This window comes from Puma concolor, chromosome D1, assembly GCF_028749965.1.
Source record: "Puma concolor isolate L17-30 chromosome D1, mPumCon1.1.hap2, whole genome shotgun sequence".
In the NCBI taxonomy this organism is placed as follows: Eukaryota; Metazoa; Chordata; class Mammalia; order Carnivora; family Felidae; genus Puma; species Puma concolor.
Window position 1 is genome coordinate 59,218,002 of NC_141676.1, and position 12,286 is coordinate 59,230,287.

Genomic DNA, 12,286 nt, shown 5'->3' on the forward strand with positions numbered 1-12,286 from the left:
TCAAGGGTCCCTCCAATGCCCTGGGTCCCGGGGACATGCCATTCTGGTGATGGCTGCTTTGACATCCTTGTTCCTCAGCGCATAGATGAGAGGGTTGAGGACAGGTGTGAGAATAGCATATACCACATTGCCCATGATGTGGAAGTCGAGTGGCAGGTTAGCGCTGTAGGCCACATAGGCTATGGCAATGGATAAGTAGTAGGTGCCAACCACCAGGAGGTGGGAGCTGTAGGTGGAGAAGACTTCTGAGCATCCTTCTCGGGAGCTGATGTGAAGCACCGAGGCCAGGATGTGGGCATAGGAGAGAAGCACCAGGACAAGGGGCAGGAAGGATACTGCCATGGCGATACAGAAGCCCATGAGGCATGGTGTCCGAGCAGGAGGCCTGGACCACAGCCAGATGGTCACAGAAGCAGTGATAGATGTGAGCAGTGTTGTCAAAAGCCATGTGGGAAGTCTGCACCACCACTGGGGTGGGCAGGAGGAGGGCAGTGAGCCAGGCACAGGCTGCCAGTGCAGCATTGGTCTGTGGAGTCATGAGGACAGGGTAGTGCAGTGGGTGGCAGACAGCCACATAGCGGTCATAGGCCATGACCACCAGGATGAAGGCTTCTGAGCAGGAGAAGCTATGGAAGAGGTACATCTGCAGGAAGCAGGCAGGGAAGCTGAGGAAGTGGTCCCCAAGTAAGAATAAGGATGACATTTTGGGGACGACGGTTGCAGTAGAATGTCCAAGGCTCAGAGCTGATCAGGAAGAAGTACATGGGCTTGTGGAGGCTGGGCTCTGCCACCACAGCCAACAGGATCAGGCATTTCCCAGCAGGATGAGCAGGTAAATTAAGAGGAAAATCAAGAAGACAGGGAGGAAGAAAGATTCATGCAGAGACAGGATGCCTACCAGGTAGAAGACCAGTGAGTAGTTCTCTGATCCATTACAGATGGCTTCCATCAGCACATATCTGGAAACCAGAACAATCAGGGAAACATTAGCTAGAACATTCATCTTTCCCTTTTCAACCATAGATCTCAATCCCAATAGTTTCTTTGAGTCTAGAATTTCATTTCACATCTAAGATGCCCATAATGATGAGGTGTCTAATGAGCAATGCTTGAAAGAGCTGGTCCTGTCTGGGGGAAGAAAAGTGGATACAAACACCTGAAGGGCTGTTAAAGGGCAGCCATGCTTACCAAGAACTAGTGCTAGTGTTAGTAGCTCCAGGATCCCAGAGTTCAGCCCCACACATGGAATAAGTTTCTTACAGTTAGAACTATCCCATTAGGTACAAATTTGGCCTGAAAATTAGTAGATTCCATATAACTAGAGGTATGCAGGCTGGGGGCTTTTTGGCTGAAATGATACAGAGAGGTTTTAATATCTGGGTAAGAGCTAGATTACAAAACTTTTATGCAGCCTTCTAACCCTAGATCCATTGGTTCTTAAAAAAAAAAAAAAAGTAACATAAGTGAATCACATCAATCAGATTGTGGAGTTTCATGGGCAGACATATTCCATCCAAGAGAATAAGTCTTGGGAAGCATCCATTTCAGTTCAAATGTCAATTAAAAATCAAGTAGCTACTTTGTTAGTTCAGTAGCTCCTTTAAGGCTGTCTTGTGTGGTAGCCTACCTCCTGCCACCGTGGGTGAAGGAATATTCTGGGTATGAAATGTGGATGAGCCCCTCATTGGATTTTGCTGTCAGCACTAGAGTCTTGAGTGCAGTCATTTGTCACAAGCCCATCCGGTCCAGAGATATCTACATAGCAGTTCCTGGTGGAGTTCTTTAACCTGAGACCTCGTAAGGACAATGGGATCACTGGTTGATAATGACAAAGCAAGGGCCTGGGTGACTCAGTCACTTGAGCATCTGACTTTGGCTCAGGTTGTGATCTCATGGTTGGTGAGTTGGAGTCCTGTATCAGGTTCCCTGTTGTTAGTGTGGAGCCTGCTTGGGATCCTCTCCTCGCCTCCTCACTCTCTGCCCCTCCCCTGCTTTTGCTCTCTCTCTCTCCCTCAGAAATAAAATAAAACATATGAAAAGAGAGACAGAGAGAACAACGAAGCTAAAGTCTGTGGTAAAAACCTACATACCTTACTCTAAGGTTCCCTTGACCCTACTTACATACCTCTGAGCCTAAGGGTTGTCAGTGGATTCTGATAAAGGCTTTCAACTCATAAGCTCTATGAGACTGGTGGGAAGCCTTCTTCAGAGACACTGAGAGAACCATTTCTATATAGCTCTGGATTCAATTCCTCTTCTACACCCCACGTCCCACCCCATTCTCATCTCACACCATCTGGATTGGGACGTTGTCTCTTGAATCAGTGTCCCTTGTTTCTACGCTTCCATTTGCTTGAGGACTCCCTTTCTATGATATCTTACTGTGATATCGTTGGGAGGGCTGCTTGCTCCACGGAGCACTACAGACTGCTGTCTGCCTAACTCAGGAACAGTTGCCCTTTCTGTGTAGCTGGGGCTGTGGGCCTCTGTCTGTCTCCAAACTGGGTACCTGTGACCTGTCTTTCCATGGAGCAACAAGAACTGATTTTCCCAGAACTTCCTCGTGTTAGCACTGAAATTCTCATGTCCCAGGAAATAGCTCCATCCACAGCAAATCAAATGTTGGTTACCCCACAAGGGTAGAGGTACTGTATGTGCCTTTGGTCGAAGGAGTCATTTTCCGAATGGAATCTGAGTTGGAGATGAATTCTCCCCCAGTGGGAAAAAAAACAGACTCCAGGGAACTTCCATATGTCTTCCCTCTTCCTAGCTGCTGTAGCTTGACAGGTGTTGTTACTGCTTAAGTATTTTATGCCCAGTAACCCCGACCCTTCCTTTCTTTCTTTTTTTTTCTTTTAAGTTACAAAATTCTACTTATTTATTTACTTATTTTTTATTAATTTATTTTCAAGTTAGTTAACATACAGTATTGTCTTGGCTTCAGGTGTAGAACTCAGTGATTTATCTCTTACATATGACACCCAGTTCTCATCCTGAAAAGTGCCCTCCTTAATGCCTGTCACCAGTTTAACCCACCCCACCACCTCCCTCCAGCAGCCCTCAGTTTGTTCTCTGTATTTAAGAGTCTTTTATGGTTTGCCTCACTCTGTTTTTATCTTACTTTGCCTTCCCTTCCCCTATATTCATTTGTTTTGTTTCTTAAATTCCACAAATGAGTGAAATCATATAATATTTATCTTTCTCTGACTGACTTCTTTTGCTTAGCATAATACACTCTAGTTTCATCCACATTGTTGCAACAAGTAAGATTTCATTTTTTTTTATTGCTGAGTAATACTCCATTGTATATGTATATATACCACATTTCTTTATCCAGTCATCAGTTGATGGAAATTTGGGCTTTTCTATAATTTGGCTATTCTTGATAGCACTGCTATAAACATTGGGGGTGCATGTGCCCCTTTGAATTAGCATTTTTGTGTCCTTTGGGTAAATTCCTAGTAGTGCAATTGCTGGGTTGTAGGGTAGTTCTATTTTTAATTTTTTTATAACCTCCATACTGTTTTCCAGGGTGGCTGCACCATTTTGCATTCCCACCAACAGTGCAAGAGGGTTCCCCTTTCTCCACATCCTCACCAACATTTGTTCTTTCCTGAGTTTCCTAATTTTAGCCATTCTGACAGGTGTGAGGTGATATCTCATTGTGGTTTTATTTGTGTTTCCCTGATGACGAATAATGTTGAGCATCTTTCTTGTGTCCGTTAGCCATCTGAATGTCTTATTTGTAAAAGTGTCTATCATTTCTTCACTGAATTATTTGTTTTTTGGGTGTTGAGTTTGGTGTTGAGTTTGGTAAGTTCTTTATAGATTGAATACTAACCCTTTATCCAATATGTCATTTGCAAATATCTTCTCCAATTCCATCCATTGCCTTTTAGTTTTTTTGATTGTTTCCTTTGCTGTGCAGAAGATTTTTTATCTTGATGAGATCCCCATAGTTCATTTTTGCTTTTATTTCACTTGCCTCTGGAGACATGTCAAGTATGAAGTTGCTGTGGCTGAAGTCAAAGAGGTTGCTGCCTGTTTTCTCCTGTAGGATTTTGATGGTTTCCTGTCTCACATTTAGGTATTTTATCCATTTTGAATTTATTTTTGTGTATGGTGTAAGAAGGTGGTCTGGGTTCATTCTTCTGCATGTTGCTGTCCAGTTCTCCCAGCACCATTTGCTAAAGAGAGTTTTTTCCATTGGATCCTCTTTCCTACCTTGTCAAAGATTAGTTGACCATATATTTGTGGGTCCATTTCTGGGTTGTCTATTCTGTTCCACTGATATATGTCTGTTTTTGTACCAACACTATACTGTCTTGATGACTACAGCTTTGTAATACAGGTTAAAGTCTGGGATTGTGATGCCTCCAGCTTTGGTTTTCTTTTTCAACATTACTGTGGCTACTCAGGGTCTTTCGTGGTTCCATACAAATTTTAGGACTGTTTGTTCTAGCTCTGAAGAATGCTGGTGTTATTTTGATAGGAATGGAAAGAAAGCTTCCAAACTCATTCTATGAAGCCAGAATTACCTTGTTTACAAAACCAGACAAAGACCCCACTAAAAAGGAGAATTACAGGCAAATATCCCTGATGAAAGTGGATGCAAAAATTCTCAACAAGATACTAGCAAGTCGAATTCAACAATACATTGAAAGAATTATTCAAGTGGGATTCATTCCTGGGCTGCAGGGTTGTTTCAATATTCACAAATTAATCAACGTGATACGCCACATTAATAGAAGAAAAGATAAGAACCATATGATCTTGTCAATAGATGCACAAAAAGCATTTGACAAAATGCAGCATCCTTTCTTGATTAAAAAAAAAAAAAACCCTCAAGAAAGTCGGGAAAGAAGGATCATATCTCAACATCATAAAAGCCATATATGAAAGACCCACAGCTAATACCATCCTCAGTGGGGAAAAACTGAGAGCTTTCCCCCTAAGATCAGCAAGGTGGCAGGAATGTCCACTCTCACCACTGTGTTCAACATAATGTTGGAAGTCCTAGCCTCAGCAGTCAGACAACAAAATGAAATAAAAGGCATCCAAACTGGCAAAGAAGTCAAACTCTCACTCTTCACAGATGACATGATACTCTACATGGAAAACCCAAAAGACTCCACCAAAAAACTGCTAGAACTGATCCATGAATTCAGCAAAGTCGCAGGATATAAAATCAATGTACAAAAATCAGTTGCATTTCTATACACCAATAACGAAGCAACAGAAAATGATATCAAGGAATCGATCCCATTTATAATTGTGCCAAAACCCATAAAATACCTATGAATAAACTAACCAAAGAGGTAAAAGATCTGTTTGCTGAAAACTATAGAAATCTTATGAAAGAAATTGAAGAAAACACAAAGAAATGGAAAACATTCTGTGTTTGTGGATTGGAAGAACAAATATTGATAAAATGCGGATACTATCCACAGCAATCTACACATTCAAATGCCATCCCAATCAAAATAACCCGAGCCTTCCTTTCTTGTGCAGTGGGCGCTGCAGAGGGCGCTGCAGAGAATTGAGAAGACTCAGAACCCGGAGAGGAGAGATGGCCGAGTGAGCACTCTTCAGTGACTGTGCTCTCTGGAAGCTGTTGAATAAGGTCCCACACAACTCTGGCCACCCAAGACCCAAGTGAGACTTTGCAACCCCCAGAACTGAGCTGAGGGAAGTGTTGGTTCGCCCTTTACCTGGACTAAATGATCCAGGGCCAGGTTACGCCGACATTCAAATCACTGCTTCTCTGCCCCAACCGCCACTTGAGCAGTTCCACTCTGTTTTCCCAGACCGCCTCCAGCTTCCTTCTCTTTTAACAAAACCCTCCTGAGGTCACAGAATATGTAAGAGTGGAAATGGCACTGCAGATAGGTGAGTCCCTGATCCTTTCTTCACAAAGGAAGAATCGGGCGGGAATGGGATGGGAAACAGTCCCAGGTCAACAGCAGGTTGGTGCCAGAGTTAGTCCTGTGAAGCAGGCCTCCTGGCTCTGGCCTTGGACTTGGCTCAGCAAAGCCAGGACAGCTGGAGAATTGGGAAACTGCTTTCCACCTAGGGGAAAATCAGGCTAAAGGTTTATTTTTCCTCTCTCCATTTCTTAGGTTGATGTCAGAGACAGCTCTAAACTTCTATTTTCTTTTGAGGGCATTTTCTAACAGTTTCAGATGGACTGGTTACCAAACAGAGGCTCTACGTGGCTAGAAAAATGCTCTTTTCAAGTCATGACTTAAGGAAGAGATGGGCTGGGCACACATCTGCATGGAAAAGGTCATGGCAGCCAAGCCCCGTGTCCTGAGCAGAAAAGTTATACACCTCGTGCCTGGTAAAACCAGCTCCTCAGAAAACCTCAACAAAGATATATTTTTTTAATTATTTATTTTGAGAGAGAGAGAGAGAGAGAGAGCATGTGCAGGGTAAGGGCAGAGAGGGAGAGAGAGAGAATCCCAAGCAGTCTCCAAACTGTCAGCGCAGAGCCTGATAAGGGCTTGAACTCATGGACCATGAGATCATGATGTGAGCCGAAATCGAAGTCGGACGCTTAAGTGACTGAACCACCCAGGCACCCAAAACAAATATTTTTTAATGAATGAATTAATGAATGAAAGGGTAAACCTGAGTCAAACTCCACTTTTTCCCACAATGGACTAGTCCACAGGGTTTTCTATTTTCTTTTATTTTAGCATTTAGATTGATACAAACCATATTTCCCTCAAAGTTGCCACAATTCTGAGAGGCTATCCCCTCCACTGACTAGGCCCATGTAAGCTGGTCATACGAGGTTTGCTGGGCAACCACAGAACATCAGAGACAGAAGCGCACTTAAAAGCAAGCAATATAGTCCAATCCCCATTTCTCCCAATATTTCAAATAAAAAGGAGTGGCTTGCTCAAGGTCGCACAAGGGTTGAAGGCAGAGCTGTACTGGAAGCCATATTCCTGGCTCCTTGCCTCTCCACCTTTTTTTTTTTTTTTAAAGTTTATTTATTTATTTTGAGAGAGACTGAAAGAGTGAGCAGGGGAGGGACAGAGAAAGAGGGAGAGAGAAAATCTCAAGCAGGCTCTGCACTGTCAGTGTGGAGCCCAATGTGGGGCTCGAACTCACGAACCATGAGATCATTACCTGAGCCAAAACCAAGAGTTGGATGCTTAACAGAGCCCTGAGCCACTCAGGGGCCACCTTGCCTCTCTACTTTGGGAGAGGCACTGAAGCTCCCCTGTCTGGAGGCCAACATCATTCCGGGAATTGTCATTCTTGTTTCCCTCATTGGGAGTTCCTTAGGGCTGGAGATTGGCTCTGACTCATCTCCTACAAAACCAGCCTCTCAGTGGGACCCATCTTGCTTCCCGGTGTTTCCACAGACAGACACTGGAGCATGGCTGTCGACACCCACAACCTCAAGGCTTTCTCTCCAGCATTCCTGCAGAATCAGACAACACTTGGCTTTATGGAGACCTTATGATCCTGTTCCCTTATTGTTGCTGATAGTGAGGGAGAGGCCCAGAGAGGGGCTATGACCTGGCTAAAATCGCACAGTTAGCAAATCAGAACCAGCCCATCCAGAATGCTATAAATTGGGGCAGAAAGATTTTAACCCATCTCCCTTCTCTTAGAGCCCTTCTCATAATAGGGTGAGAGTCTCTACCTGCCTGCCCGCCTAAAGCCTGACCTCTTAAAACCTTGTCCCTTCTTGGGCTCTGACCAGCTCTGGACTCTTCCTTTGTGGCCTTCATACCTGAGATCTCTGCAGGGTGGCCCAGTTCTCCTGCAACCCAGGCCACTTCAGCTGCCCCCTTCTCTCCCCAGGTCAGCGCTGCCTTGATGGAGAGAACCATGTGGGGCTGGTCCTGGTCCCATTAAACCTCCCAGCCCTGCCCATCACTAGCCTTCTGGAGGCTCTCCCCCTTGAGATCCCACTCTGCTGGGGCCCTGAGTAAGGTTTTTCTGGAGACTCCCAAGTGGCTAATTAGTAGCCACCACTGGGCTTTGCTGATATGAGAACAACAAGAGTAACTGTCTTCACCGGGGCTCAGAACTGTGTGGTCTGTGGACATTTTCCCAGCTATTCACCAATAACTCGTATCCCTGTGTGATGGATGAGGAAACTGGGGATCAGAGGTGAAAGGGGTTTTCCAAGTCACACAGCAAGCCCAGGGCAAAGGGGGGATCTGAGGTCTTACATTTGCTAACTCTCAGACTAGTCTCTGAGCCAACCAACCACACAAATGAGGAAAAATTTGTGAAAACTCTCTATGTAAATGTGAAACCAGTCCTGTGCTAGTGGCCAGGGGATGGGGGTAGGGCCTTGAGTGTTTTGAAGCTAGAGAAACAAGTGTGACAGCAGGAAGCCACTCAGTTTCCAAGATCTTCACTCTTTCACACTCACCTGCCCTCTCTTGCTCAATCTTGCTCTTTGTCAGACACTTTATAACTCAGTCCAACTTCCTCCAGGAAGCCCTCTGTGATTTCATTTCCTCCAGCTCCCAGGGCTCTTGCATTCCTCTGGATTAACTAGGCCTGGCTACCTATGCTGATCATTTTAAAAATAAAGAGAACTGAGGATCACCACTCATTCCATATTGAATGAAGTTGGCTGTGTTCTGGCTGCCTGACCACAGTGAATCGACACAGTCTAGTGGGGGTAGTCAATGGCAACACTGACAAGCAATCATATCCAGTGTGATGTATACTACTATAGAGTTGGAGGGCTCAGAGGAGGGAACAAAGCAGGCTTGTATCATGGAACACATCTTTTGGGCTGGTTGTGAATTATAAGCAGGTGAAGAGAGCCCTTCAGGCCAATGAGGCAGAGACAAAGTCAGGAAGGGCTGAAAAAGCAGAGGTGTGTTTGAGGGGCAGATAGAAGAGAATTTGGGGTGCAGTACAGAGGGGAAGACTGGGAATCTCAAAAAGTGAAGCTACAAAAGTTGGCAGGGGCCAGAGAGAGAAGAGCTCAAATTCCAGACCACAGAATAAGAACTCAGCATGAGACACTGGAGAGCCAGGGCCAGTTTTCAGGCAGGGGACTACCAGTCAGCTGCCTGTTCCAGAAAGATCACCCCCACTGCCAGGTGGAGAGCAGATACTAGCTGTCTAGAGTGGCTAGAGGCAGGGAGGCCAGCTGGGGAGCTGATTGATGAGAAAAGGAATGGGGAGAAGTAACAGCATTCCTGATGGCAGAAACCGCTGATGTTCCTGAGTGCTAACTTGTGTTAATGATGTGCCTGGGTGGTCACATGCTTCATCGCAGTTCATCTGAGTGTTGGTTTTCATTACCCTGGCTTTATAGATGAGAAAGCTCAGAAAGGTTAAGTAACTAAACCTGCTCTTGTCTCTCCTCTGGGCTGACAGTGAGTCACTGTTAGAATTCTATCCATCTCCAAGGATTAGAGAAACCATCAAGGGACTGAATGGCCAAAATTTGATAACTGTGCATGGAAGAATCCAAGCATTCTGGCTTGGGTGACAAGGCAGATAGTGGTGATGTTGAGACATGGGACATGGTGGTGGGCAGTGCAGGTGGGAAGATAGTTTTGGAGGAAGATAATGAGTTTGGTTTTGGACATGTTGCATTTGAAGAGCCAATGAGACATTCAAGTGGAGATGTCCAGCAAATATTTGAGGGATTAAGCCTGGAGCCCAGGAAAGAGCTGAGTTGCGGACAAGGACCGGAGGAGGCCTTTGTTTTATGGAGCTAAGGAGAGTGTGAAGTGAGGGGGACAGAACCTTGGAAGAAACCAGCATGAGACAGGGGCAGAAGAACAAGAAAAATCTGTAAAAGTTGCTGAGAAAAAAATGCCCAGAGAACATGAAGCCACAGTGATATCACAGAGGAGTTCCAAAGGGCACATGTGGCCAGCAGCAGTAAAGCCGCTGATGGGACCAAAGGATGAGAAGTAGAGACTGTCCAGGGGCCCAGCGAGGAAGAGGCTGCTGGTGACGTTGGAATGAACAGGCCCAGGGGAACCGTGGGTGTGGAAGGTTGGGGACTGAGTAAGTGCAGAGAGGGATAGACAGCATTTTCAAGATGTTTGGCTGTGAAGAGAAGCATGTGGTTGGAGGGCAATGAGGGGTCATGGAGGATTTTGTATTTTTTAATTGGAGATATTTGAGCAGATTTCCCAGCATTTGTTGGTGGAAATAAGCCAGTAGAGAGGGAGAGGAGGGAAAAAAAATGGGACAGGGAAGGATGGTCAACAGAGGAGAAGAGGAGCTTCAGGGTCCAAGGTCTGGACTCCTGGTGAGTCAGGTGTGGTGGGGGAGTTGGGAAGGTGGGAGGTGGTGGTTAAAAAAAGAAGGGGGTAAAAGCCAGTTTGCAGATTTAGCAGTGTCGGTAGGGGGGGGGAGTCTGATTTCAGACAAGAGTGGTGGGAAAATTTTGTGAAGCTGTAGGGGCTGTGGGGAGTTTGTTCTCCACGCAATGGGAGCTGGAGCCTCTTATAGAGGTCTGTGCTCAGATCTTGGTGCCAGACTGATTGGGCTCAAGCCTGGCATTTAGCTTCTTGAGACTGAGTTTCCTCTTGTGTAAAATGGGGGTTTGCTCATTGAGTAAGTATCTCTAGAGTGCAAGCTCTGTGTTCGTGCGGTGCGGGTTGAGAAGAGGTGAATGGTGCGAGCTGTTGTCATAAGCATTTTCCACCCAAATCGCACAAGCCCTGTCCCTCTTGCCTGGCCTCTCACCTGGGGCCGTGGGAAGGCTGGTAACTCTCACAGTCCAGGCCTCTTGCTCCTTAGAAAGGGCGGAGGTCCAGATATGTCTCCAGGAGGACCCTGTGCATCTCAGGAGCTTTTCTGAGCTCAGAAGAGAAAACAACCTGGCCCTCTGAAGTTCCCACCCAAGCAGAGGCCAGCTGCCTGTGCCACCTCACCCCGGAAAGCCCATGACGCTCTGTCTCTCTGTCTCGCCCCTACCGCTCTTCCCCCTCACTGACACAACGCTCTGACAGACTCGAGAGGCTGGAAAAGGAAGGTGCCAAGGGGGAAAGGGAAGTTATAAATACATTCAGGGAGAGCCTAGGCTGCCTTTCCAGCTGTGGGCAGGAGGCCATGGAGTTCCAGGGAAGAGAGTCCAGAATCAGGGCCCACGTGGGTGGGGCCTCTAGCATTCTCATCCCTGTCACCATCCTCCTGCCACCAGGAGGCAGGGTGGCACCAGCTTTGGGGGTTCAAACCCTAGCTCTTTCACTTATCACTCCACTTGGGCAAATGACTTCACGGTCTCTTTGCCTCTGTCTCCCCTGAGGGAATGGGGAGCACCAGTAAAAGCACCAGCAACAGTGGCTGCAGTGAAAGTCTAGCGAGATACTCTAGGTGAGAGTATTTTGCAAGCTGAAGGGCTGTGAGGAAGTTTTCTATTGCCATCACCACCATAGCCACAGAGAGGCCACTCCCCTGGATGTCTTCTCTTCTAAGGTTTTTCACCTTGGAAGGCTGGAGGCAGAAGCACTGGCTGTGGAAACCTCCCTGAGGGTATGGCCAGGCTGTTCAATGCTCACAGACCAAGGTCTGTGTAGAGAACTAGGATATGATTCTGACCTTGTCCATTTTCTTCCTGGAAGAGTCAGAAGGAACACTTGGGGCCGGGGGGGTGGCGGTTGGCAGTGGTCCTTGAAGGGTGAGTGCTAATCCTGCAACAAAGGGAGGAAGGACATTTGTCCAGGGGGGCACTGCACATGTACAAGTACCAAGACGTAAGTGTGTCTGGTAAGCTCTGGGCAGGGGACCATTGCAGGTGGGGAGGCTGGTAAGGTAGGTTGTAGGTACGAAATGACAAACATCAATTTTAGGCTAAAAAATAAACTTTGCTCTGAGGAGCAAGGCTGGGTGCCATGAGATTGGGGTTTAGAGATGACTCTGGGAGAATGGGGGGAATGAATTAGAACAGAGAAACTGGAATCACAGAAGAGCAAAGGGACTGCAAGAGTCTGGAGGAATTAGGAGTGGAGTCAGCTAAGGTGGTTGGGGAGAAGGAGACAAGAATATGAGGGCAGAGACTTGCTGTGGGGAGGGAGTCAGGGATGGGCCTGACTCCAATGAGACTGGGCGCTTAACAGGGGCCTGGCAGGCGCAAGTCTCCAAGCCAATGATGAGCTCTTGCTGAGCTGGAGGTACCTGGGTGACCCCCAGAAACAGGTGGACATCAGGAGGAACAGAATCTAGGAATCTGCTGGAATTTAAGCCCTTTCTGCTGTGAAAGGGAAACCTGAGATTTGAGGAGGAAAGTGACACACCCAAACTCATTCAGATGGTCATCAGTAGAATAGGCCTGGAC

The 12,286-nt window shown here is 46.5% G+C and overlaps 1 pseudogene; it reads right to left on the reverse strand.

The window, feature by feature from the left end:
- Positions 1 to 949, reverse strand: LOC112865751 (olfactory receptor 2AT4-like; annotated as a pseudogene).
- Between the last annotated feature and the right edge of the window lie 11,337 nt (positions 950 to 12,286).